Source organism: Podarcis pityusensis, assembly GCF_964106645.2.
Source record: "Podarcis pityusensis genome assembly, chromosome: 9".
Lineage (NCBI taxonomy): Eukaryota > Metazoa > Chordata > Lepidosauria > Squamata > Lacertidae > Podarcis > Podarcis pityusensis.
The window spans coordinates 54,526,147-54,553,200 of NC_138034.1; the positions used below are offsets into that span (position 1 = coordinate 54,526,147).

Consider the following 27,054-nt stretch of genomic DNA (forward strand, 5'->3'; position numbering starts at 1 on the left):
CTTAACCTGAGGTACCACTTTAGCTAATGGGGCCTCCTGTTGCTGCTGCGCTGCTGGCACCCGATTTCTGTTCTCATCCTGAGGTAAACTTATTAATGCGAGGTACTACTTCCAGGTTAGCGGAGTCTGTAACCCGAAGTGTTTGTAACCCAAGGTGTTTGTAACCTGAGGTACCACTGTTTTATTATCTTGCAAAGATCAACATTTATTATTTACTAATTTAAGAATTTATCATCTGCACTTTCATAAAAGTATAACAAGGCAGTATACACATATAAGAAGCTCTGTAAAAGCATCAGTAAAAATGTCAGCAAATGCTGGATCTTTAAAAATGAAAAAAAAAATCATATTGCAAAGGCCTGTCTGAACAGTATTTTTCAGAAGTCATCTAAAAGAAGGCAGGTGCAATTCTTGCTGAACTGCTACTGGTAGGGAGCTACACTGGGCAAGTCCTGCCACACTAAAGGTCAACTGAACCTCAGGGACAAGGAGGACCAATAGAAGAAGAATAAGAGTAGAAGTGTTTGGATTTGATATCCCATTTTATCACTCCCCTTCAGGAGTCTCAAAGCGGCTAACAATCTCCTTTCCTCCCCCCCCCCCGCAACAAACACTCTGTGAGGTGAGTGAGGCTGAGAGACTTCAAAGAAGTGTGACTAGCCCAAGGTCATGCATGTGGAGGAGCGGAGACATGAACCCGGTTCCCCAGATTACGAGTCTATCACTCTTAACCACTACACCACACTGGCTGAAGTTCCCCATCAGAGGATCTCGGTGACTGAGGCAGAGCACAGAAGATCAGATGATCCTTTACATGTGCTGAATAAAGCTGTGGCCATTCTGCACAACATAATCCCTTCTAGAGACTGAGGGATCCTTAATAGGAATGAGGTAAGAAATGCACCAATTATGATGGGAAGCTCAAATGGACTTGTGTCATGTCCTGTTGTAATGCAGAGGAAGAATGCGAGAGAAATTGTAAGACTGCAGCCACTGAGATGTGACGGAGTCCCATGAGTCATTTAAACTATTTGAGGTCCAACTCTTTCTTACATTTATAACAAGAATGTGAAATCAAGAATAACATGCCTGCAGATTAGCAAGACGTCAAGTATTACATCGTTCTTAAGCAGAGAGGGAGGCTGGTAGTGGAATATCCTCCTTCTCTTCTTCAGGCACCGATACGGTCCAATTAACCCTGACTGTATGCTTCTTTGAAGAACGACTGAGCTGTAATTTGTAGACAATTTGCTGATGCTTTGAGTCAAATACAGGAGAGGGATAGGGTTGGAAGCAGATCCCATATGTTCCCATACCACCTTTTTCATCTAAAATGCTGTTTGTCGGAATTGTCAATCTCACCTCAAGAATGTTAGGTATCATCTGTGACTACACTGAGCCTGGCTGAGAGAGCTGATTTTCGGTGACAACAAAATTAGAATTAGAATGTGCTCGCTTCAAAATTTGAATGGGCTGCTGTGTCAAAAACAGTTGCCAAACAGAAAAGGGAAAAAACAACACTCCGCTTGAGGCCCTGCTGGTGGAGATTGTCCGTAATGAATCAACTCTTTGGGTATATGATTCAGACCAATACTTATGGTGTAAATTAAATTCTGGTCTGCACTTCGACTGCCAATTGTCTTGGATCCTTAATCTGGCTGACTGGCTGCTGTGCATGTTTCCAATCTTTCCTGTTCGTCTCAGGTGGATGGGTTCTGTGGACAATAAACAAAAAGGATCTGAACATACAGCTATGCCAGGAGCTTTATTAGTAAGAGAGGCATGGGATGGCAACGATTTGAGCTAGATGTTTGGTTCTTCCTTTTATTTTATTTTGTAAAAAACAAAACAAAAAAAGTCCATTGTATTAGTTGAATTTCCTTGAAGATACATGTCAGGAAGCACATTCAGCACAATGGGAGAAAAATCAACCTAATAAGCAAAAAAATCAAAATCAAAACACAAATTGGTCAGGTAGCTAGCCCAGGGTATGTACAGGTAAGATTTGTAGCTACTAGAAAAAAGTGGTCAATGAGGAAAAAAATCTAATCAGCCCACTAGGTATTTAGCAGCATTAAAGATTCCAAAATACAGGAAAACATTTCCAATGGTTAGGTTTAATACTTTGCCACTGGCAATTATGGAAGTTTGATTTACCCAAAACCCAGCTAAATTGACATTTTAGATTCTTCCCAAAACCCAGCTAAATTGACATTTTAGATTCTGCCCTTGTGGACAGGATCTCAAATGTTCAGTTGAAGCATTGGTCCATGTTCTTCTCCATTGTGTTTTTTATAGGGATATAAGATCCCAATTTATGTGTTCAGTACTCTCTTTAAACTTAGGGAACTCAGATAAAGTTTTATTTCAACTCTAAAATCACAGAATACATAGCAAGTTCTTTGCCATAGCCATGAAAACTAGGACACAATTGTTAATAACAGACAAAATTGTCTATTATTTATATATTTTTGATCTTTATTTTAAAAGACACAAACTGTGTGCATTTATATTGTGTTTTCTCTCTCTGTACTGTTGTCTGGATAACCCTATACAGTATCTGATGCTTATGGTCAGAACATCAAATAAACTAAATTGCACTGCTTTTGAGGCATCCTAATCACACCCGTGCAATTAAAAGAATGCTTGATGTTTTAATTTGCTGGAATCAGCCCAGGGTGGCTACAACAACCCAGTCAGATGGGCAGCATATAGATTCTTCTTCTTCTTCTTCTTCTTCTTCTTCTTCTTCTTCTTCTTCTTCTTCTTCTCCTATAGAGAATGGAATTGGGCAGAGTAGTTCCAGCATCCTCATTTTCCTTCATAAATTGGAGGCAAACATCAGCGCAGAGAGCCTCCTCTACACATTTAGGCTCCTTGCTCAGTTGAAAACCCTGGACAATCAGGCTTCCAACTTGCACAGGGAAACTACAGGAACAGAAAAGTCTCCGCAACTGCAACATTTATCCCTCCAGCCTGTGGGGAAGGGCCACAGCTCAGTGGTGGAGCATCTACCTGGCATAGAAAAGCTCTCAGGTCCAATTTCCAGCATCTCCAGGTAAGACTGAAACCCTGCAGAGCCAACAATGCTGGCAATACTTAGTTTGATGGACCAGTGGTTCCCCCCCCACACACACACACTCAATGTAGGGCATCTTCCTATACTCCTAAGCTGGTGGTGATGGCAACAGGAGGTAACGTGTAATGTATCAAGAAAGGATTAATTTCTCTCAGAGCCCATTGCTCTCAATTTATGAACCTAGTTGCAACAACTTGACTCATCAATAAAGACATACACTTTTACAGTTTTGGTGGGCTAAATTTACATGTCAAATTAAGGAGGCCAGTCTCAGAAGAGTAAGCAATCCGATTACAGTATGTGGTTCCTCTTCTTTTGGTTCCCCCTGGTCGTTTGGAGATGGAGTGGGAATATGTAGTATTGCTTGCATAGAGCAAATTGTTCTGAGAGAATCACTTGGGGAAGAGCAACAGCACCTGGTGTTCATGACTCTGCATTTCCTGCAAATCTTTAGCGTTGTTCCTGGGGCTTTTGGAGCCAATATGAAAAATGGTGCTTTTTTTGTTATGGAAGTAGCTTATCTCACAGTCCATGTAACAGTTGCCATATCAAGTAACTCCTCCTGAGTAAACTTGAGTCACATTTGCATTTTGTTCTCTTGAGATATGATGCATGCTTCAGTTTTACAATGATGTTTTCAGGGCTGGATACTGAAGTATCATGATATTTTTTTTGTGGGGGAGGGACTGCTTTTACAGAATGTAAATAAATTTGATGAATAAATAAAATAAAAATAAATAATCATGAGTAGTGGAAAGTTATACCCATCCTAGAAGGTTGTCCATTGCTCAGTGTGCCACTGATACTTTAACACCTGTGGTACTCCAGGGTCTTTTTGTTTTCAAATAGGCCCAGTTCATATATAACAATCTTAGGCTGATAAAATCATGGTTTTATGAGCCTGAGAATAACATGAGTCAAAGTTGTTGGACTTCTTCTTCCCTCACTACCTGGCTCAAGTGTTTTGATCCTCACTTATCAAACCACAGTTTCCTGTGACATCTGAACTTGGAAACTGTGGTTTACTTGCAGATTATAAACTAGGATCTGGCTGTGATTTAATGGTGAGTGATCATGATGCCTAAAAAATGGCTGGTGTTGCTTTCATTTCAAGTAGTTACTGGAGCCAGATGCCAATGCCAGAGTCATTGGGAAAATGGGACTTCCCCTTTCTCTCATATGGAGGGAAAGGAAACATCATCTGGTGTGATGCCGAATCTCACATAGACTGTCTTATTATTGCTCTTTGTAAGACAGTTTGACAGCTTTTTCTCCCTTCAGTTGACAAGTGGGGCACAATTGCTATCATTAAATAAATAAATTTCCCATTGTCGATCCCCTAGAGCCTTCATAAGTCACCACAGCCATTTCAAGGAATACTATGAAGAGTTGTTACAAATTCATTTTCACTTATTGCCAGCTGCCCTAGAGGCCCGTTATCAGGCAGAAATACATAGTTTTAAATAAATTAAGAAATCCCGTTCTCCAAAAGGACAATCTGTCTCCAGCTTAAGTGTTTCTGGTGAAAGTCAGTCCTGGAACATATTAAAGTTGTCGTTTTATAGCACAAACTCTGCTTTTGTTCTTTTGCTCTGTCTTTCTTAAACAAAACCACTGCTGGCTTCCACAAAATGAAGAAATGGACAGACGCTGGTATTAACCATATAAATTTTCTGCTAAAACTCAGCGAAAGGTCACCTGAACGAATTATTCCTCAAACTCCCCCTCTCCCATCTTTTAGACATAAAACCATTTGTTTGCCAACACGTTGCTTTTCCTCCTTGCTATTCATTGTGTCTTGATGGGATTGCACCCAAGTGGCTCTGCTCCATAAATATGTTCGGAACAAGCATAAAAGCTCAATTGTCAAAAAAAGAGAGAGAACTTTGCAAAATATTTATTTTCAAGCAACATTTTTCATCTGGTTGTTTTTGCTCTTCGTTTCCCCGCCACTTGAAAAATCATGGGGAAACTTATTGAGAGAATTGAGACATATGCCCAAAATGTGCCATGGTTAAAATGGGGGATGATAGCAGAGACTCACATGCACCTCCTACTCTCAATGTCCCCGTATGCATTTGCCCTTGTGTGCATCAGCCTTGACCCTCCCACTTTCTCATCTACAGGGGTCTTTTATTCACATGGAATTCTCCATGCATTAGGGGACTAACAACAATAATAATAATACTATATTTATACCCTGCTCATCTTTTAAGTGCCTGCTAAAAACTTTTTTATGCCACCAAGTCTATGCAGGCAATTAAGAGTCCATTTCCAACAATAGTTTATTGATGCATGCTTTTAACTTTTCAATGCTTTTCTGCTTTTAATTTGTTTTTGACTTTTTATGTTTTGTTGTATAGCTTTTATCTTTTAAATGTTGTATATGCTTTGTGATTTAGCGGTGTATGTGTGTGTGTACACACACACCATACTTTTCCGTGTAGAAGACTAGGGTTTTTTTACTTTAAAAGAAGGTTAAAAATCTGGGGGCGTCTTATACACGGATAGTGCATATGCCCATTTTCTAAATTTGGGGTACCCAAAAGTAGGGGACGTCTTATATACAGAAAAATATGGGTATTCAAATTAGATTGAACCTAAGGTAGCAGACAACTCTCTCCATATTTTGGTAGACAGTCACTTCATTTATCCTAACTAGATCCTCAGTTCTAGCAAATCGGGTCTAGTTAATTATAGACACTGACATAGATGCAACAGTTTTTGTGACTCATTGGAGATATACTGTAGTCCCAAATGTTGAAGCAAATAAAGAAGAGCTCACAGAGTCCACGTGACATTTTTGAAGGGCACAGTCCAAGGAAATGTAAGCCCAGGGTCGGCCCAAATATTAGCGATATGGGCTTGGGCTGCAAGTTATATCTGAAGAGAACGTAGCCCATAACTAAAAAGGGAAGACAACTGAGAGAACTGGGAGCTAATTTGGTGGCAGCAAACTAGATTTAGGCAACAATCCAACCAGTTTCTAAGGAGTAAATCCCATTGTATTCAATGGTCCTGATTCCCAGGTACATGGGTTAGAATAGCAGCATTACAGCACACGTCCACTCAGAAATAACTCTTGTTGAATGCAGCGGAGCTTCCTTTCGGGAAAGTAAGGTGAGGAGTGCAGCCCTAGCAACCCTCATGAACATATGAAACTGGCTTATGGTGGGTCAGACCATAGTCCATCTAATCAGTCTGGCTTACTCAGACTGGCAGTGCTTTCTATGGGCTCTTTGTCTGCAGGTTGCTGGAGATTCAGTATCTGCTTTGTCACTGAGCTGTAGGCCCTCTGGAGAGCTCAGAGAAAGCGCAGAGATTGCTCCATAATGCGCTCAGTACTGAGTTTTGTGCTCCTGATAAAACAGAGCCCTCAAGGTCCTCGCAGTGCATCAGTTGCAAGTAATTACAGAAGCTTAATTTATCCAAATTGATCATTATGGCTTATGCTTTTAATAAAACCCAAACCCTCCAGCCCTTCGTTTTTATTAACGGCAAACTCCTCTTGAAGTCACGACCACCACCACGTTCACTGCAGCCGAAGCAAGGAAATAGGTCTAAATCTTACATCTCTGAACAGAATATCAAACCCCAGTGATGTTATTTGAACCTGGCAAAGTCACTTTGAATTAAAATCCTTTTTATGTTCCGATAACCATCTTACTTTCTGGAAAGATAGAGAGTACGAAAACATTAAATAATCTATTCAATCAAAAAATCACGTTTGCTCATATTTACCTTATTGGAAAATATTTTGAAGACCATATGGGAAGCAGCTGATTAATTTCATAAGTTATTATTTAATGTGGCTCACATTAAGGTTTTAAGAGTTCCCTTCTGAAAATGTGTATGCACCCTCTAAGCCTAAAATAAGGTATTTCCTGTCAATTTCACTTTAAATTAGAGACAACAGCCAATTTCCTTCCATTTGTTAGCCTGAAATATTCCTGCAATTACTACATGCAAGCACCAGTGAACTGAAATCGTAAAATATATTCTGCATGTGAAGTGAAATGAGGCCACCCAAAGGAAAGATGAATCAATGTGTTGCTCTTGTTCAGCCAGAGATGGGGGAACCAATTTTGTCCAGGACCAAACTGGCAACTTCAATTGGACAGCAACAGTATTTAAAACGAGTGTAAAATATGGGCTTGTATTCACACACACAGTAAGCACCTTCACACAGGAATATATTGTCTCCCCATTCGCATGCATTTTATGCATTCTCACTGTCAAGCAGCAGTAGCAGCAGTATTTAAAAAGGGACAGCAACAAGGAATTCATTGGTGGAGAAGATGGTTTTAGAAGGTTGGAAGGGCCAGCGCAGCCGTCACTCTGTGCTCTGGCAGTTTCACCTGCTCTGACCTATGACTTCACAATACCTGCATCATATATATATATATCTACATCTATATTCTCAGTTGTTCCAGCTACAATTGGCTCAAGACATCTAGTGCTTTGCAGGTCAGTTTGGGAAGTCTGCACACTCTCTATGGGTGAGTGTGATTTTTGATTTTTATTTCTGCAAAACTGACATCTGGTAGTGTGATTGCACTAAGTCTTCCACCTGAGCTTGGCCAGTAAATAGCTTCTCAAAACCTTGCTGTACATTGCTCAGTTCCTAGACTTACGTGTCCTGCACTCAGCATTTCTTAGGTTGTGTTACACTATGATTTTATCCATTTTTTAAATTTTAAAAAATCATAATTGTGTTTTAATGTTGTAACCCACCCTAGAACCTTGGGTTGAAGGGTGGGTTAATAATAATAATAATAATAATAATAATAATAATAATACAGAATTCTCTACCTCAGCCGGGGCCTCCTCCTCATGGAAGCCACTCAGAGTTGCTGGGGAAACCCAGTCAGATGGGTGGGGTAAAATCACCATCACCTTCTTCATCATCAACATCAGGGAACTCACAAGTTGCAAGGATTAGCAGTTTCATGAGGCATCAGAGGCATAGCTAAGTGTGAGCTATGGCACTGAGCCAACAAGCAATACTACTGGGAGGACAGGTCAGGACCAGCATTTAGCTGGAGTCCCCAGACTGGTAAGCAAATGGGCACACCTTCTAGTGGGCTGGCTAGGTGAGGTTTGTGTGTACTCATGTTGGTGTCTCCTTGTCCTAGGCAACAGAGGTGCGATGGGTGCCATCCCAGCACCAGATATACTCCCTGCTGCCTAAAGGGAGAAATTACTGTATTTTTCTGTGTATAAGATGACCCCTATTTTTTTAACCCAAAATTAAGAAATTAAGTTGTTTACCTTTTGGGGGTGGGGGAGGTCACTTCCACCAATCGCTCACCCGCCTGCCTGCCACTGCCGATCGCTTGCCACAGCCACTGCCGATCACACACCTTGCCACAGTCGCCAACTGTCTGCCCGCCCGCCGCCACCAGCAGCCCACCTACCCACTTGCCACAACCACCAATCGCCTGCTTGCCTCGCCACAGCTGCCAATTGCCTCCCAATTGCCGCAGCTACAGCCAATCGCCAGCAGGCCTTGCCGCAGCCACCAATCACCCGCCCAATCGCCGCTGCCAATCTCCTGCTTGCTGCTGTCATTAATCGCACGTCCCCCCCTCTGCATTCATTCTCCGTGTATAAGACGACACCCAATTTTTTCCTTTTTTTTTTTTTTTAGCAAAAAGCATCGTCTTATACAGGGAAAAATGCACTACTTTGTAACTGTGTAGCTGGAGAAACTAAGGAGGCATGTCTGCAAGGGAGGTAACAGGAGGCACTTCTAAAAGTTTGCCTGAGCCTCTCTGGGGGGCAGGCAACCACCGTCTATCCTACTGAGACCCTCCCCAGGATCAGACATCTATTGGAGTTCAGAAACCACCATCCCAGCCCACTGGGATTCCTCCTCATGGTCTGCCCACCGCCTCCATGACACCTCAGTGGGACTTGTAAACACCCCTGATTTTCATCTTCCTTGAGTGATTGTGCCTTGAATTCTGCTAGTGCCTCTTGCTTGCCTGAATAGAAGATAGAGAGGGAGTGTAGCAATGTGCCTATCATACAAAACAAGAAGCAAAAATAACCATTTACAGTCATTGGTTCAACCACTTTTGCTGCTAGCCTTGTCCACCTCTAGCATGTTCCCAACCCCCATCCCCTGGTATACAACCCCTTTAGACCTTCAGTATTCTTGTACTTTCTTCTTCATTCCCTACCAGTTCTGTGACCCTTCTGATAGCATTGCTTCTTGGACCATTGGGGAAAGTCAAGGTCACACCAAGGTCAGCCATCCAGCATCAAGGAATTCCCTGCCCCAAGTGCGGGACAAAATAGATTCAGAACAATCTGGATTTAAGCAGGTTTGTGATGACTTTTCTGAATCAAGACCTGAAGGAGGGATAAAGATCCTAAAGGACAGAACACTTAGGTGCAAAAGAAAAGCTATCCATCATATTTCAATATTTTGGCTCACCTGTATGATAAGCCTCTGGCAAAGAGCAGCGACATGTCACTAAATGTGTTTCCTATTTTGCTTTAGAGCATCAAGCATTTAGACTAATTTTTCTTGACATTTCCCTCTTCGTATCATTACCATTTTTTTCATCAAAAGAGAAAAATGCAATAATATAATAGATCCCCATGAGACACATTTTTCCACTGTGAAGAATTTATATTGAGAGCCTTGTCTAATACAAAACAGAAAAAAGAAGACAACATAATACAAATCATGTCTCTCACTTTCCCTCCCATCCAAATTTTTCTCTCCCTCTTCAAAGTATTATGATATCTATCCAGGCATATCATGAGATTGCAACTGTACTTGCAATTAGCTCTCATCTTGTAATGCTTTTGTTTTTTGCTCTTTATATAAACAAGGTTTGGGAAAATATTAAAGATTCCTCATCTCTAACCTCAACCCTCTTGCAACAAATTTTTGGGGGAAGGGGGGAAATATCAGTGAATATTTAATAAGTTCATTGCACCCGTGAGTTTATTTTTCTAAACACACATCCTTAATAAATTAAAAGATTGTCACTTTTTTCATTGGTTGAAAGCTACAATTTGAGTGCAAATCTTATTGGCTGGGATATTTTCTTTGGACAATATAATACAGCATACTCACACTGCAGAATATTAACTACATAAGATTAAGAACCCCTTACTCCATCCATGGAGATGTCTCTCAGGAAGAATATCATGGAGAAGGGGCAATTCAGTCGAAGAAGTAGTTACCAACAAAAACAACAAAACTCTTAGAAATAAGAACCTAGATTCAGCCTAGGTTTTGCAGATGCATAGTTTTATTTTAGAGTTTCTTCCTCACATACAGCTACAGTGGTACCTTGGGTTACAAACGCTTCAGGTTACAGACGCTTCAGGTTACAGACTCCACTAACCCAGAAGTAGTACCTCTGGTTAAGAACTTTACCTCAGGATGAGAACAGAAATCCTGCGATAGCGGTGTGGCAGCAGTGGGAGGCTCCATTAGCTAAAGTGGTACCTCAGGTTAAGAACAGTTTCAGGTTAAGAATGGACCCCCCAGAACAAATTAAGTTCTTAACCAGAGGTACCACTGTATACACAGACTATTGTTACTTCTTCCAGAATTCCCGCTCTCCTTTCCACTTACAGCAAGTTCTGGGGTGCACTAATTTGTGCTTAGCTCAGAGCATTTTGAATTTCTAGCTTGGATCAAGGAATAGATCAGCCATCATGGTTGCATTTGTGTCCCTCTCCATCCCTTCCAGAAAGGACAGCCAGTTTCTCTGGGACTGCAAAACTGAAGGGAAGCATACTCTGGTCCTATTTTCCATATGTACCCCCTACTTCCCAGAAAGAACACAATGACCAGGGGAAACGGCTCAGGACTGCAATACCTCAAGGACCGCCTCTTTCCATATGAACCTACCCAGACCCTGAGAACATCTGAGGCACTTCTTCGTGTGCCTCCTCCTCCAGAGGTCCAGAGGGTAGTAACATGAGAACGGGCCTTCTCTGCAGTGGCTTCCCATCTGTGGAATGCTCTCCCCAGGGAAGTTCTCCTGGTGCCTTCATTATACACCTTTAGGTGCCAGGAAAAACATTCCTTTTAAACCAGGCCTTTGGTTGATTTGACTGACATCCTATGCCCTTTTAAGATGTGTTGGGGGAGGGCTGTTATTGGGTTGTTGTTGATTTTATTTTGATTATGTATTGTCTGGTTTTATATTCTGATTTTATTCTGTGAACCACCTTGAGACCTGCGGGTATAGGGCAGCATATCAATTCAAGAAAGAAAGAAAGAAAGAAAGAAAGAAAGAAAGAAAGATGGCCCCATCTAAGAATGGCCCTACCATCAGGTAAAGTGAGATGATGCCCCCTGAGGCAGATGTTGTGGAGCACAGAGTGGGTAGGACAGTATGTGCCACATGAGCTGCCCTTCACCCCCTAAGTTAGCACATTGCCCTCAAGTACAGCAGAAGCTGCTGGTCTGTCCACAGTGAACATAAGAATATATAGGATATTGCCTTATACCAAGTCAGAGCATTGGTTCACCTGGCTCAATATTGCCCACATTCACTGCCAGTGGTTCTCTAGGGTTCCAAACCTACCTGGAGGTGCCTGCGATTGAACCTGCAAAGCAAATGGTCTACCACTGGGCTATGCCTTTTGCCTTGCACACTCTGGCTCCATCCATCAACAAAGTGTTGAAGTAAGATTTAAGTGCCCTGTTCCAGCTGGTTTCTGTACATGGAGGGAGGGACCCATCTCGCCCTTTGCTTCATGGAGCTGACTCTGGTCCCATCCATCTGCTGCAGGGATCTTGCTTCTCCACCCCTAGAAAGAACATTCTGTTCCAATTGCTAGATACTATGAGACTGTGGATATGAAGGAAATCACACTTCGGCCCTATTCAACAGCCAACAGGCTGAGGAGTGCCAGGTTGTGTGGGTTTGGTGTGTGTGTGTGTGTGTGTGTGTGTGTGTGTGTGTGTGTGTAAGCTGTTCTTAAGAATCACTCAACTGAAAAGTGGGATAGAAATAATCTAAATAACAGCTGAGACTGGTGAAACCCAACAGGCTCAAAAGGCATTACTAGTGGCTATCTAGGGACTGTGTGGGGGCTAAATAATGGGGGCAATTTCTCCCCTTATTCGCAGCCTTTCCCCTGACTTATTCCATGTAGTTTCGTGGTTAGAGTGCCGTACAAAGATCTGGGAGACCAGGTTCAATCTCCATTTCGCCATGAAGCTCAGTGGGTGACCTGGGTGACCACTGTCTCTCAGCCTAATCTTGTTGTTGTTGTTTAGTCGTGTCCGACTCTTCGTGACTCCATGGACCAGAGCACGCCAGGCACTCCTGTCTTCCACTGCCTCCCGCAGCTTGGTCAAACTCATGTTAGTAGCTTCAAGAACACTGTCCAACCATCTCGTCCTTTGTTGTCCCCTTCTCCTTGTGCCCTCAGTCTTTCCCAACATCAGGGTCTTTTCCAGGGAGTCTTCTCTTCTCATGAGGTGGCCAAAGTATTGGAGCCTCAGCTTCACAATCTGTCCTTCCAGTGAGCCCTCAGGGCTGATTTCCTTAAGAATGGATCGGTTTGATCTTCTTGCAGTCCATGGGACTCTCAAGAGTCTCCTCCAGCACCAGAATTCAAAAGCATCAATTCTTCGGCGATCAGCCTTCATTATGGTCCAGCCTAATCTACTTCTCTGTATTGTTGTAAAGATAAAAGGGAGAGGGGGAGAACCATACGCACCACTTCAAGCTCCTTGGAGAAAAGGTGAGCTCTAAATGTAGTCATAGTAAATCCCTTCCCATTGGTTATATAGAAAAGAGGCATCATTTGGAGAAACTGTTTAGGAGGAAACGCAATTGTCTTCCACCCAGAACAAGATGCTGGCCCTGGGCATCCTCAGTTGTTTAAGACTACCCACTGGCCTGAGATTTAAATCAGGGATTTCCAGTGCACTTCAATAGTCCTGGAATATCTTGCAGCCTAGAAAAATCTGTTCCCACATGAGCTTTCTTGGGCTTATTGAAGATCACGCTGCAATAAATTTGTCAGACTTTAAGGTGCCACAGCCTCTCTGATGTCTTAATGTCATTAAGACATTATTAAGATTATGGCAATAATCTCACAGCCTTAATGTTCTTATAGGCCTGCATTTCATCAAAATCATCAGGGCCTTCATCATGTTCAAACTGCTAACTTCATTTGGATCAAATCATTACTGAAAGAAATCTTTTTTAAAACTCCATAATGGAATCCAGAGGTTCACGATGAAAGTTTTTTGTGTCTGTGTGTTACCTTTCGGAACTGATGGGGAAATAGTTCTCCCTTGGGAGCCCCAATTGAGAGGTAATGGGGAGGACACGGGTCTTTCTGCTTCTCAAAAGCAAACAAACCAAACAAATAGCCTTCCTTCTGGCTGTGGAAATGAAGCCATTTATCAGCCTGCTGAATGTGATCTGTTTCTCCTTTGTAAACCTTTCAACACAAGACACATTTGGCTGGGCTCCTCCCTGTCCCTTGGGAGAGTCGTTTGGAATACAACCACATTACCAGCAGGATTAAACCACCACTTGTAAAGAAATGGATCCATTTTCATTTGGTTCCTTTAAAAACTTTAAAACAGCCTAGAGCTGTCCTCATAAAAACACACATACAAAATGGAGCATTTTTGCATGTTTCTCAGGCTTTACAAGTCCATTTGAAGAGAAAAATGACCAGTTTGGCTTTTAGAATTTCAGGCCGGAATGTTACTACTGCTATACTTTTGCACAAAACTACCAATAGTAGTATAGGGGCATGGGTGGCGCTGTGGATTAAACCACAGAGCCTATGGCTTGCGGATGAGAAGGTTGGCAGTTCGAATCCCCACGGCGGGGTAAGCTCCCATTGCTCAGGCCCTGCTCCTGCCCACCTAGCAGTTTGAAAGCACGTCAAAGTGCAAGTAGATAAATAGGTACTGCTCCTAGGTACCACACACTAAAGACTTTGTTTTCCCATGTTTTCAAAGGCCATATTTCATTTGATTTCACTTTTTTTTCCACCCTCTAATATTTCTGCATTGTTATTACTTAACTGTTGGCTTTTCATTGTGATTTCACTATTTTTTTGTAACATTATGTATCTAAGAAGGCCTTGTTTTCCATTTTATAATAATAATAATTTTATTATTTGTACCCCACCTATCTGAATGGGTTTCCCTGTTTTCATTTCATGCAGCATTGTTCCAGTGCTGCTGCAGTTGGTCTTCCACCAAAAATGAAGGTCTCACTGTGGCAAAATGACATAACTTAAGTAATTCACATAATTAATCACATAAATTAAATTGTCATTGCATTACATTATTCCACTCTATTCATTGCAGTGCAAAGGAAATGCAATGCAAAGGGATGGTGAGAGAAATAATCAATTACGTATCTTTTGCTGACTGAATGCATCAACAACCATGAAATCACAGTTGCTGAATTAATTTATGTTCTGGATATGGGATGAATAGGTGTGTATCAGCAATTTGCACTCCCATTTCTTTTTTTTGTTAGAATTCTTCAACATCCCTACACTTATTGATACGTTTCCTTTGTTGTAAACCATTTGGAGGTCATTTTGACAGAGAAGGCAATAATAATAATAGTATTTAGACCCTGCCCATGCATTTAGCTTGCACACTTTCATCCTTACATGGCTGAAGGCAGACCAGTTGAAATTGCACAAGTTAACTCCAAGCAAGGCAGAGAGCTTGAAAGTTCTTTTAGCACTGGGTCCACTTGGGATTAACCAGCATGAAAAAGGCTTTTAAGCACTCCACCTTGCTTGGAGGGTGAAGCCCATTTTAGCCCATCAGCTCCCGGATCTCTTGAGAGACCTCATGGGGCCATGACAGGATTGTCAAAAGCTAAACATTGCCTGGTCATGTTTTAAATATTAAATGAATGCTATGAAAAGCTCTCTCTGTGTGTGTTGACCAATAAGCCATCTCACTAATAATATTACATTGGAAAATTCCATCATTTCACATACAGGCAAGTGCTCAACGTTTTTCTGGAGATAAATAGCCTGTGCTGAATGGCCCATTAATGGAGCATTCGTTGCCTCCACAACACTCCAAAGCTAGTAAACGGAATATGGGGTAATTCAAACCATACAGAAAATGCAGGCTTGAGCATTAAAAATGTTTCATTAGGATTTATGGTCAATGCACTTGGATACCCAATCTTCAGTATGATAAACAACAACCAGCTACTTTTAATTTAGATGTGTCTAGGTGCCAAGAACAATGGGGAGGTGGGAGGAGAGGACCATTTCCGAGAGGCACACAACCTCCCAGAAACAAGTAAGATGACACTGGTAATTGATCCTGAAGTTATGTGGAATTTTTTTTACAGTTTTACCATCCCATTATCCTCTGTTTGTTTATATTCCTTGCCACATTTTAACTAAAGCCTCTGCTGTGTGGGGAAGCTGCATGTTTGTTGATAGTGGCTGCATGGCGGTTACAGGGATACCAGATGTCTCTCATTTTCATGGATGCCCTTTAAGTCGTCTTTACTTTGGAATTGCACAGAGGGCGAAATTCACCTCCTCTTCCAGAACTCCTCTGCGTACATCGGGGATGGGAAAACTGAGGCCCAGGGGCCAAATGGCCCTCCATCTCTTTCTACCTGGCCCTTGGGCTTCTCCCAGCCCATACCCTTCACCAGCCCTGCTTTGTACCCTCCTTGAGCTTTGTTCTGTTTTGGGTTTTGTCCTTAGAATCATACAATAACAGCATCGTAGAGTTGGAAGATGGGTCAAACACTCATCTTGTCTAACCCCCTGCAATGCCTCCCTGGAATCTGTCCTTGAACTCTGATAGTGCTGTTTTCTTGCCTGGCTGGAGAAGAGATCAGGGTGTGAGAGGGCACAGAAACTAGCCTACTTGTACAGAAGTAAAATTCACATTTGTTCTGCTGCCCACTTTTTCCTCTGGTCCCACCCACAAATGGCATGTGGCCCTCAGAAGTCTGGCTAGCAGAGAAAGCAGCTCTCGGACTGAGAAAGGTCGCGCACCCTGGCACAGATGGCCAGAAAGTTTCATCCCATTCCCAGCATCCTCTATGACAGTGCAAGAGATCTTGGGGGCCACCCTCTTCAATGCCACTTGAGACCAACCTAATGTTCGGGTCAGTTCTGGGTCTCTTGGGCCACCAAAGAGGCCATTCTCTGTTTCCCATCCTCCTTGCCAATTGTATTTATACAAGCAACATTATTCCTATAAACACACCGTACAGAGTTTATACAAAGTTATGTTATGTCAAAATCTGAGCCGCTGAATCGTTTTGGGAAGGTTGCTTGCAAAAAAGAAAGCCATATAGGTTTGCTTAAAACCATAGTGTTAAAATAAAGTTGGCTTCCCATCCCACATTTAACCACGGCAATGAGTGGCCTGATTTTCAGGCATTTTAAGCACCCAGATACCCCTATAAAAAGGCTGGGGATCTTTTCCAAAGAACCTTTAAGCCAAAATGACTGTGGTTAAAAAGTGGAAATAATCTTCAACGTGGGATGGGGTTGGGGAATGCCTTTGTGTTCCAGGGGAAATGGGTTTCAATTTAAAAGTGTTCAGCTGACTTATACTTGGCTCATGCGTAACATCCATGGATTTTTCACCAAGACTGTGAAAGGGCAGCTAAGAATAGCTACGCTAAATGTGTGTGTGATTAAATTGTCTTAATGAAAAATGATGGGGTTGTGGGGGGTGCAAGGGCAGAATGCTGGCACAATTTCTGCTTGCAGAGCTGTCGAAAATCAGAAATAATTGCCTAATCCTACGAGAGACTCTGCTGGCAAATAAATAAAAAAGAAAGTGTGTTAGATGGGATGTAAACACTGCTAATGCACAGTCATGACCAGCACCATCATGCCAGAAGCTGGTCTACAACATTGTCCCACCAACAATTTGCTGTGGGTCAATGTTGCCATGCTAGAAAATGCTACTGGATTGGCTCTAGAGTTAATGACATGTATGGATGGGAGAGTAACTAATTCAAGTTGCATTTTGATGCCAGCAAACCTCACATTTCCTGAATTAATATGTAAACCAGAATGCAACTAGCTATACTTTGGAATTCACACTTCTCCCAATTTTGTGAGGAACTTATCCAATCCAAAACTTTGCACACAAAAAATGGATACAGCAGGGGGAAATGCAAACAAAAATTAATACACTGGTGATTTGTATGCTGCTTTGCCACACACACACCAAAAAAAAAACATGTTCAAAGCAGCTTACAACAAAGCAAACAAATGCACTTCAAAATCAAACACTGTGTATTATGTTAAAGGAGATAATTTGCCAAAATGTGCGCATTAGGCAAAACCATGTACAAAATGCTTATGTTAGAAGAAACGGGTGCTGGAACTGTAGTTAGGATCACACTGCAACTTTGGTGCATTAATTTCAGTAGGTCTACTCTGCATGTAACATAGCCTCTGGCTTGTATCAAATCATGATGTTATTCACCACTTCATTTTGTTTTTCTTATGATTAAGTCATATATGGTGTGTGGGGGGGGTGTATATATATACTGGTGTGTGTGTGTAGGGGTGTGTGTAAAGGTGTTTACTCAGGAGTTGAATTCAGTGCATGCATTCTAACAAGTATGCAGAATATTGTATGATGAGCAAACCACACACTCATGCCTCCCCCCACCCCAATCCTTATGATCCCGTATGGATTATTGTGGTAAACATGACCAGATAATATTATATTATAATTCACATATTATTGGACCCAAGCTGGTCATCCTGTCTTTGGCATTTCCTTGTATCTGAGTGTTGCACCATTCTCTTTTAACCTGTTTTTAAGGCCCAGTATTTTCTTTTGTTTGGTTTCCGAGACACGATTTGTGTGGATGTTATCTCACTTATTTATTGTTCCTTTGGCAGCAGTCCTTGATCTTTTGCCTCTTCTCACTCACAAGTGCTTTCAACAATAGATACTTGGCTGGAACCACTGGATGGAAGTCTGAAGTGCTGACTTTCTGAACGTTGGAGCCCAAAGGGCGGAAATAAAAGTTGTAAGCTCTGTTGAGAGGTAACAGACGATATCTTAATATTTCACTAGAGGCAGATTATAAACCATTTATGCTGCAACCGTAGAAACTGATCTATGACATCATGTCTAAGACTTCAGATTGATCACTTTATGCTCTCAGCGTGTCACTCACTCTTTGAACAAAACTGATTGACAGCACCCTTGAAATCAACAGACTGATGCCAATTGACACTTTATCTTTGTTAAGTACCGTCTGTTCATCAAAAAGGATACTTGTGTTATGTTCACTGTAAGCTTCTGTGTCTCAGAAGAACTTGGATTTGCATGCATTTTGTATCTTTTGGAATCAAAATGACTTTCTGAATTCTTTCCCACTCATGTATGAGTAATAAAGATCCTTCAGATCAAATCCATTCCTTTTGCCGGCAGCCCAATTTTTAACTGAAGACAGAACATGGCACCATGATTAATTAGTTAATTCTTCATCCGGCAATGAATTCTTCAGAACGTACTCGCTTTCGTTAGTCATATTGGCTGTTCAACTCCAGACATTCCTGAATGAAATGGATTATCTAGAGTGATTTTGGTCTGGTGCACAACCCTGTTTAGGGACTAAAACTACCTTGGTCACCTTGAGGGGGGAGTTTCACTAGGAAAGAGCCAGGGGGAGTACAACACAGCCCAAGACCTTTCAACTATTTTCAGAACTATTGACCTATCCTTCTGAACCAACTGTTGTGGATCAAAATGTGGAGGCACCATATTGTGGCGGTTAACGTAAGAAAATCCAGATAGTCCAGCACTCAGTTCTCAAACTGGTCAATCATATGCCATAGGAAGCCTGCAAGCAAGACCTAAGTGCAACAGTGTCCTCTCCACTTGAGCTTCTCAGCAACTGCTATTCAGAGGTATACTGCCCTCTGACAATGGAAGTACAGTGGTACCTCAGGTTAAGTACTTAATTTGTTCCAGAGGTCCGTTCTTAACCTGAAACTGTTCTTAACCTGAAGCACCACTTTAGCTAATGGGGCCTCCTGCTGCCGCCGCACCGCCAAAGCACAATTTCTGTTCTCATCCTGAAGCAAAGTTCTTAACCCAAGGTACTATTTCTGGGTTAGCGGAGTCTGTAACCTGAAGCGTTTGTAACCCGAGGTACCACTGTAGTTGTATTTATCTCTGAGAAATGGGTTCCAGAAGCTGGTACTGTGGATCAATTGCATACTAATAATTTTTGTTGTTGTTTAATAGACTGCTTCACAGCATATAGCCCTCCAAGTAGGGTACAAGATAAAGCAGAATAAAGGTCTTAAAACAATAAAATCAATCCAGCAAACGACAAACAGTGAAACCACCCGTACAAACACCAAAAGCAAGCCATTTCATCAGGTATAAAATAACTGTGTTACATCTCAGGGAAAACCCATCTCCAACAGGTGCCTAAACATCATGACGCTAGGCACCTGTTTGATTTTGGCTGGTGACTGAGTCCAGATTGCTGGAGGTGCAACACTAAAAGCCTGGTTTCTGGCACATGCCTCTGGGGTTATGGTACTTTCAGCTTTGCCCCATCTCAGGAGCACAGGTGCTAGGCTGGGATATATTGGGCAAGGCAAGTCTGTCTTTTGTGCTTTTGACAGGAAACTGGTGTTAAACTATAGCACCCCATTTTGGACAGAATGGCTGACTAGTTTAACCAGGATGTAAGCGCAAAGAAAGGGTAGAAGCACAGGGGTGGAAGAGGACAGAAGGCAGGCAGGGATGGTTTTTTGGTAATCTTTACCCAGGGTAATATGGCACCCTGGGTAAGGCCAAAATTTGGTGCCCCCAAATGAATCTTCTCAATAAAGGATCTTCTCAATTTTGCACCCCTTGGCTTGGGAACCAGCTACACATCTCTAAACCTGGCACCGATGCATTGTTTTGTCTCTCAGTTTTGGCTGCTAAACTATGGTTTAGCAAGCCAGGAACTGATTGCCTGAATTGCGCCAATGTGTCCCTTTGAAGTTACTGAAATAATATATTTATGGATTATGCAATGTAATCGCAACTTGCATGCAATTAACGTGAGCAATTTGAACCTTGCCTGATTGAGAGCTGGCTGGTTGAAATTGCACAAATTAATTTCATGCAAGCTTAAAAGGTATTTTGTACCAATGCTTACCTGGGAATCGGAAGAATTACTTTTCAGTAAGGATGCAAAGGCGCTGTTAAATGCTCTTTTTAAATTGATGAAGTATGACAGCTTTAACACTGCTGTTGTTTCATCTTAATAGGTGCGCGCCTCTCTTTCCTTACCAGGGTGTCACTCTTTTCTCCAGCTTCCTTGATGGCTAGCATGAAGCCATCTGCGTCAATGCCTGTCTCATGTTAATCATTCTGTTTTGTTTTCCATTCCATGGGCTTATTCCAGTTAACATCATGCAGATCCTCCTTTGTGTTTTCATTATGCTCATCAGTATGGTATTTGATGTGAATACCCTGTCATTTGGAAGGTACAATTTGTTCCACTCACTGGGCACACATTTATTTATTTATTTTAAGTACAGTTCAGAATATTAGCTATGTAATAACGAAGCAAAAAAACAACAACAAAACTTTCCTATATGGGCTTTGGCCTAAACAGACTCAGAAATGTCAATGTCTCTAGTATAGAAATTGGGGAAGAGGGATATTGCTCAGTGCTAGAGCATCTGCAGGTGGTTCCAAGTTCAATCCTGGCATCTCCAGGTAGCCCTGGGACAGACCCTTGCTTGAAATCTTGGAGAGCCTCAGTAAGTCAGTGCTAATTGTAGAGCTAATTGTAGAGCTAGAAGGAACCTTGGGAATCACCAAGTCCAACTCACTGCTGAGTGCAAGATTTGCAGTGCAGTATGTAATTACAACAACCCCAACAAGTGGCCATCCAGCCTCGGCTTCAATATATTTATTTATAAATACATACTAACTGAGACATCCCATTAGCACACATCCCTACTTGTGCAATTGGGACTTCCTTTCCTCTACCCATACACTCCACCCATGCGCCATATCTGTTCTGGGGTTCCCTCCAACCCTCTGGAGCAAAGATGGAGGACACAGAGGGCATGGAGAGGGGAAAGAAGTCTCATTGTCTAGGTGGAAGTCCTTGCCCTAATGGGATGACCTCATTGCATACAATCCATAACTTGGCAGTATATGTGAATGAAACTATACTAGCTCCATTCACATATAGTAGTCACATATAGCGTCCTTTCTCCACTTCTATGATGGGTTAAGCAGGTGTGGGGGACGCGGGTGGTGCTGTGGTCTAAACCACAGAGCCTAGGGCTTCCTGATTGGAAGGTTGGCAGTTGAAATCCCCACAACCGGGTGAGCTCCCGTTGCTCAGTCCCTGCTCCTACCTACCTAGCAGTTCGAAAGCACATCAAGTGCAAGTAGATAAATAGGTACCACTCCGGCGGGAAGGTAAATGGTGTTTCTCGAGAGCCAGTGTGGTGTAGTGGTTAAGAGTGGTAGTCTCCTAATCTGAGGAACCGGGTTCGCGTCTCCGCTCCTCCACATGCAGCTGCTGGGTGACCTTGGGCCAGTCACACTTCTTTGACGTCTCTCAGCCCCACTCACCTCACAAAGTGTTTGTTGTGGGGGAGGAAGAGAAAGGAGAATGTTAGCCGCTTTGAGACTCCTTAAAGGGAGTGAAAGGCGGGATATCAAATCCAAACTCTTCTTCTTCTTCTTCTGTGTGCTGCTCTGGTTCGCCAGAAGCGGCTTAGTCATGCTGGCCACATGACCCAGAAGCGGACAAACGCCGACTCCCTTGGCCTACAGAGCAAGATTAGCGTGCAACCCCAGAGTCATCCGCGACTGGACCTAACGGTCAGGGGTACCTTTACCTTTACCTTTAAGCAGGTGTGATTTACATATAGCACTTTGAATACATGTTTTTAAAACATTCAAGGAAATTAGTTGGTAATGTTTACCTAATTCAGGCTCCACACAGGGTTGGGTGATCTTTGATTCTCCAGATGTTACTGAACTACAGTTCCCATCAGCCACAGCAAGTGCAGGCCAATGACCAGAGTTGATGGGAGATGTAGTTGTGGAGCCCCCTTCCCATAAGAGGTGGGTATGGCATCTTCATTATGCAAACGCCAAACCTCTGTATCCTGTTTATTGTAATGTATAATTCGGCCAATGAAAGCTGCCCAGTGGAGTTTTTTCCCATTAGCATGGTAAATATTTCTGTAATCCAACTAAAGCATATAATTGGTACTTGAGTATGTTACTGCTAGAACATGGACCCCAACTGCGCAGAACTGTTTCCAGTAGCTACTTACTGCCAAGGTTATTTGTCTTATCACATAAAGGAGAAAGGCTAATCACAAAAACTCCTGCAAATCAAGTTTCTTGAAACTAATTATCCAATTGCAGTAACCCACTCTGCCTCAACCAATTTCCATATGTATTCAACGAGCATGTAAACTATGTTTTCTTAATCAAATTTTCGAGAATAGCTTGATTCTGTGAAATCAAACAGAGAGAGAGCGAGACAAGCTAATATTCTCTAACCCTGGAGGGAATTGGGGACACACTAAGTGGACCCTGAAGTAAAAATCAGCTCCTGAATGGCACTTTAAGAGGAAGAATGCTGACACTGATGACACTTGTGCCTGCAAAACTAGTACAGTGGAACCTTGGTTCCTGGATGCCTTGGTAAGGTACGCCTGCCCGTACGGGCCAGTCGTGTCCGACTCTAGGGTTGTGTGCTCATCTCACTCTAGAGGCCGTGAGCCAGCGCCATCCGAAGACACTTCCGGATCACGTGGCCAGCGTGACGAAGCTGCAGCTGGCGAGCCAGCACCAGCGCAGCACACGGAAACGCCATTTACCTTCCCGCTATAAAGTGGTACCTATTTATCTACTTGCACTTAAGAGTGCTTTCGAACTGCTAGGTGGGCAGGAGCTGGGATCGAACGACGGGAGCTCACCCTGCCGCGGGGATTCGAACCGCCGACCATATGATCAGCAAGTCCTAGGCACTAAGGTTTTACCCACAGCGCCACCCGCGTTCCGCGGATGCCTTGGTACTCAAACATTTTGGCTCCCAAATGCCGAAAACCTGGAAGTAAGTGTTCCGGTTTTCAAACGTTTTTTGGAAGCTGTATGTCTGGTGCAGCTGTCAGCTATCGTTTCCAGGATGTTTGCGCCAATCGGAAACTGTACCTTGGTTTTCAGACTTCCGGAACGGATTATGTTCAAGAACCAAGGTACCACTGTACTTGGATAGGATCATAATTAACGTCTGTGTTTTGTATTTCTCCGAATTTTGCAGTACAGTTCACAGTTCAAAAAAAATCATTTCCAGATGTATGAAATAAAACACATATTTCAGAATAAAATATATTTAGAAATCCAAACACTGAAGTAAGATACATATTAAAAGATGCATTTGCAATAAAATACATATTTAAGAGTTTAAACACAAATTTCTGTATTATTATTTTTTAAAAAAAATCACAAATTAATACAGAAGCAGGATGGAATGGGTTTTAAAATAAACACATATGAAATTAACAGGAACCAGAATAGACAGATTCACCCATCTCTGGTATTAAGGGTAATAAAATGGGCAAGCTGGGCAAATAAGGATATTTCTCAATAAGAAATATGTGATGGTAAGGAGGCAACTGCTTCTCCTCCACCAGCTTCTTAATCAACTAAATTTACTTGTAACATTTGGTTTCTCTTTCCCTGTTTCTGGGGTGTGAAAACTAGATATTCCAAAGCAATTTGTTGCCTTATTCAGACAGAGATAATATTGTAGGCATATTTGTACTTACTTCTGGGATCTGACACAGCCCCTTTTTTTTCTCCTACACCAGCTGTGTACACACCATACATTTAAAGGACATTCTCAACCCCATCCCCACCTCAAAAATAGGAATCCTGGGAGCTGTGGTTTGGTGAGGTTGCTGGGAGTTATAGTTCCTTCAGGGATAAAACTACAGTTCCCAGGATTCTTTGAGGAGGGAACTGTGCTTTGAATATCTGGTGGCTGTGCAGCCCTAGTCTCACATCACTTCCTCTTATTTCTCTGTCTCTGCTTTGATACCCGTGCAGCCTTCCCTCCCTGTTTCCTAGACGCTGGCTGATCAGTGTCCCCTGCAGGTCTGGCAACCAGAACAAACATTTCATGTGTCTCTTGGTTGAGCCATCCCTGCTCGTCCTTTTATAGAGATGTCCAACATATCTTAAAGCAATTTGACCATATCGTGCATGGGTTTCTTTCGCCAAATTTCCATTTGTGAATTCATCCTGCTTTAATTAAACAATGCAAACAAACACAACATCACTCAGGGCTTGAAATGTGTTGTGGTACTGACATGTCTGTCTATAAAACTGCCAAATGGATTCACTTGAAAGAAGTTATTTTTAAAAAATAAGAAAATAAAAAAGCTGTTCCTAACTGTGCCTGCACAAGTAACGAAAAGGATAATCAAAGTAGTCATTGTGTACTCATCATCATTATCACCCTCATGTTTAATACCCAAGAGCAGGTTACAACAATTCAGAATTCAAAATCAGAAACAGTTAAAACAAATTACAGTCACAGGAGTAGAGTGAGTGCTGAAAGCACATATCTCAAGTGCCAAAGTCCGGGGTAAAGAGATGTACAGTGAAAGTGAAGAGGGAATTTTACAACTTCACAACGGGACTTAATTCATAGGCTCTGACCCAATAGTGCTCCACCTGTGTTTCTTTCTACCTGAAGGAAACTTTGAATTTTGTGGTATGGAACATTTCACAGCAATAACACAGTACAGGTGCATAAATCCTAGATTCCATAGTATCACATACCACCAGTGCCAACAGAAATCTCTGTTTCTTAGAACTGAGAGCAAATACGTACTAGATCCCAGAGAAATCCAGTTTAGCATCCTTTACCTTTACCCTTTAATATTCAATGTCTGGGCTTGCTCTTTCTTCCAAGTTGCCATTCTACAACAACAAAATTGCCAGCCTACTGGATCCCCAGAGCCCTTTGTCAGTCACTTCTCTTCGTTGTCCTGGCCTGGTCAGCCCCCCACAGAAACACTCAGGAGTCAGGGCTCCTGACAGAGCTGTCCCTCCCAATATCCGTTTTGCTACTGGATTAGGTCATGGCAGAGCAGGCCCACCTAGGTAAGCATCTAGGCAAGAGTTGGGAAGCAGGTTCTGCCAACCACACATCCCACAATGTGGAGAATGCAAACATTACATTTAAAAAAATGCTAGTTGGGGCCCCCTAAGCAGAACTATCACAGTGGGGGGAACAGCAGAGCCAGAAAGCTTTTTATTCTGTAAAGGTAAAGGGACCCCTGACCATTAGGTCCAGTCGTGGCCGACTCTGGGGTTGTGGCGCTCATCTCGTTTATTGGCCGAGGGAGCCGGCGTACAGCTTCCGGGTCATGCGGCCAGCATGACTAAGCTGCTTCTGGCAAACCAGAGCAGCGCCGTTTACCTTCCCGCCGGAGCGGTACCTATTTATCTACTTGCACTTTGACGTGCTTTCGAACTGCTAGGTTGGCAGGAGCAGGGACCGAGCAATGGGAGCTCACCCCGTCGTGGGGATTCGAAATGCTGACCTTCTGATCAGCAAGTCCTAGGCTCTGTGGTTTAACCCACAGCGCCACCCGCATCCCTCAGTATTTTATTCTGTAGTTGACATAAAACAATGAATTTGCCTTATTTGAATCTGAATTTGTCATCTGATCCAGCCTTCCCCATGCTTCTCTTGAGTCTGTTAACATTGTGTTGCTTTCTGCAATTGCACAATTCATTTTTTTTGTAATAAATCTTAAGGCTCCTAAAGTTAAATTGGTTATCTCCAAAGCACTCAGTCCAAACCTTATTCCCTCTGGCAAATACAGAGACTACACCAAATTAATATTTATTTGCAAAGGGACAGATGCATAGTCTGTGCACGTCTGATTCTGAATTAATATACAGTGAGTTGAGGGCCTGGGAGGAAGATGAGCTTTTGAACAAACTGATTCTGTATGGTGCCATCCCATAAGCAGCAAGGAATCAGGAAATTTCAGGCTTATGGTGCCTGGGTCTTTCCTAAAACCACAAAAATAGGCGACTGAATGCAGGCTTTCATTTTTTTCATTTGAATATGGCCCTCAGGTTTTATAGGCAACTGTTCATGTCATAGGTACTGCTGTATTTGCAGCATCTCTTGAGAAAAGGATTAGAAAAATCTGTTTAAAACAAACCAAAATACCTAACCATAGCCCACACCAACAGAAGGCATAACTCATAAGCTAGTCACAGAATTGACAGCAGAGGGGAATGTCTGACAGAGAAGAATGTGTTTTGGCACCCATAATCATTTATTCTTATTTCAAAGAGCAATTGAAACCTTACTCAAAGGGACTCACCCACTCCACTGATCCAGTGGAAGGAAATCCCTATAAATAAACAGGGACCATTTTTGCTTCTTTTTACCCCATATCTTAGTAGGGCAGATGCTTTGGAATTAAGCAACAGAAGAGACAATGAAAGAAGCTCCTTCTGTGCTGGAGCAACTGGCCAGACTGAGAGGCCCCATCAGAGTCAACTCTTTTGTATAACCAGTGGAGATCCTATTGGCCCCTTGTGTCACATGATCACTGCTAGATGGATAACTGCAGTACCATGTTCTAGCCACCTCCAGTGATTGTGGCAGCACAGCAAAGAACAGGCTAGCAATTCTCTTCTGATTTCTGCTGTTGATTGGAGATAGCTGAGGAATAATAATAATAATAATACCACAGTACTCTCACCCTTTAAAAGCTACTGCTGGAACTTCCTCTCACTTGGCAAAGTGAAAAGCATGAAATGATGTTTAAATATCCATAGACACACTGGAAAACTACTTACTTTCCTGTTTTTTTCTACTGGTCATCCAAGCACATGGAAGAAGGATGATCAGCCAAAAAAGCATGCCGTATATAATTTGCACCCAGAAACAGTGCTACCTGAT

General features: G+C 42.4%; 1 long non-coding RNA gene across 1 annotated transcript; it reads left to right on the plus strand.

The window, feature by feature from the left end:
- The first annotated feature begins 7,512 nt into the window (after positions 1-7,512).
- On the plus strand, positions 7,513-18,484 carry LOC308485084. The gene is made up of 4 exons (XR_013990331.1): positions 7,513-7,546; positions 9,268-9,408; positions 11,288-11,388; positions 17,963-18,484. It is a non-coding gene; the product is annotated as an uncharacterized lncRNA (long non-coding RNA).
- The last annotated feature ends 8,570 nt before the right edge of the window (positions 18,485-27,054 follow it).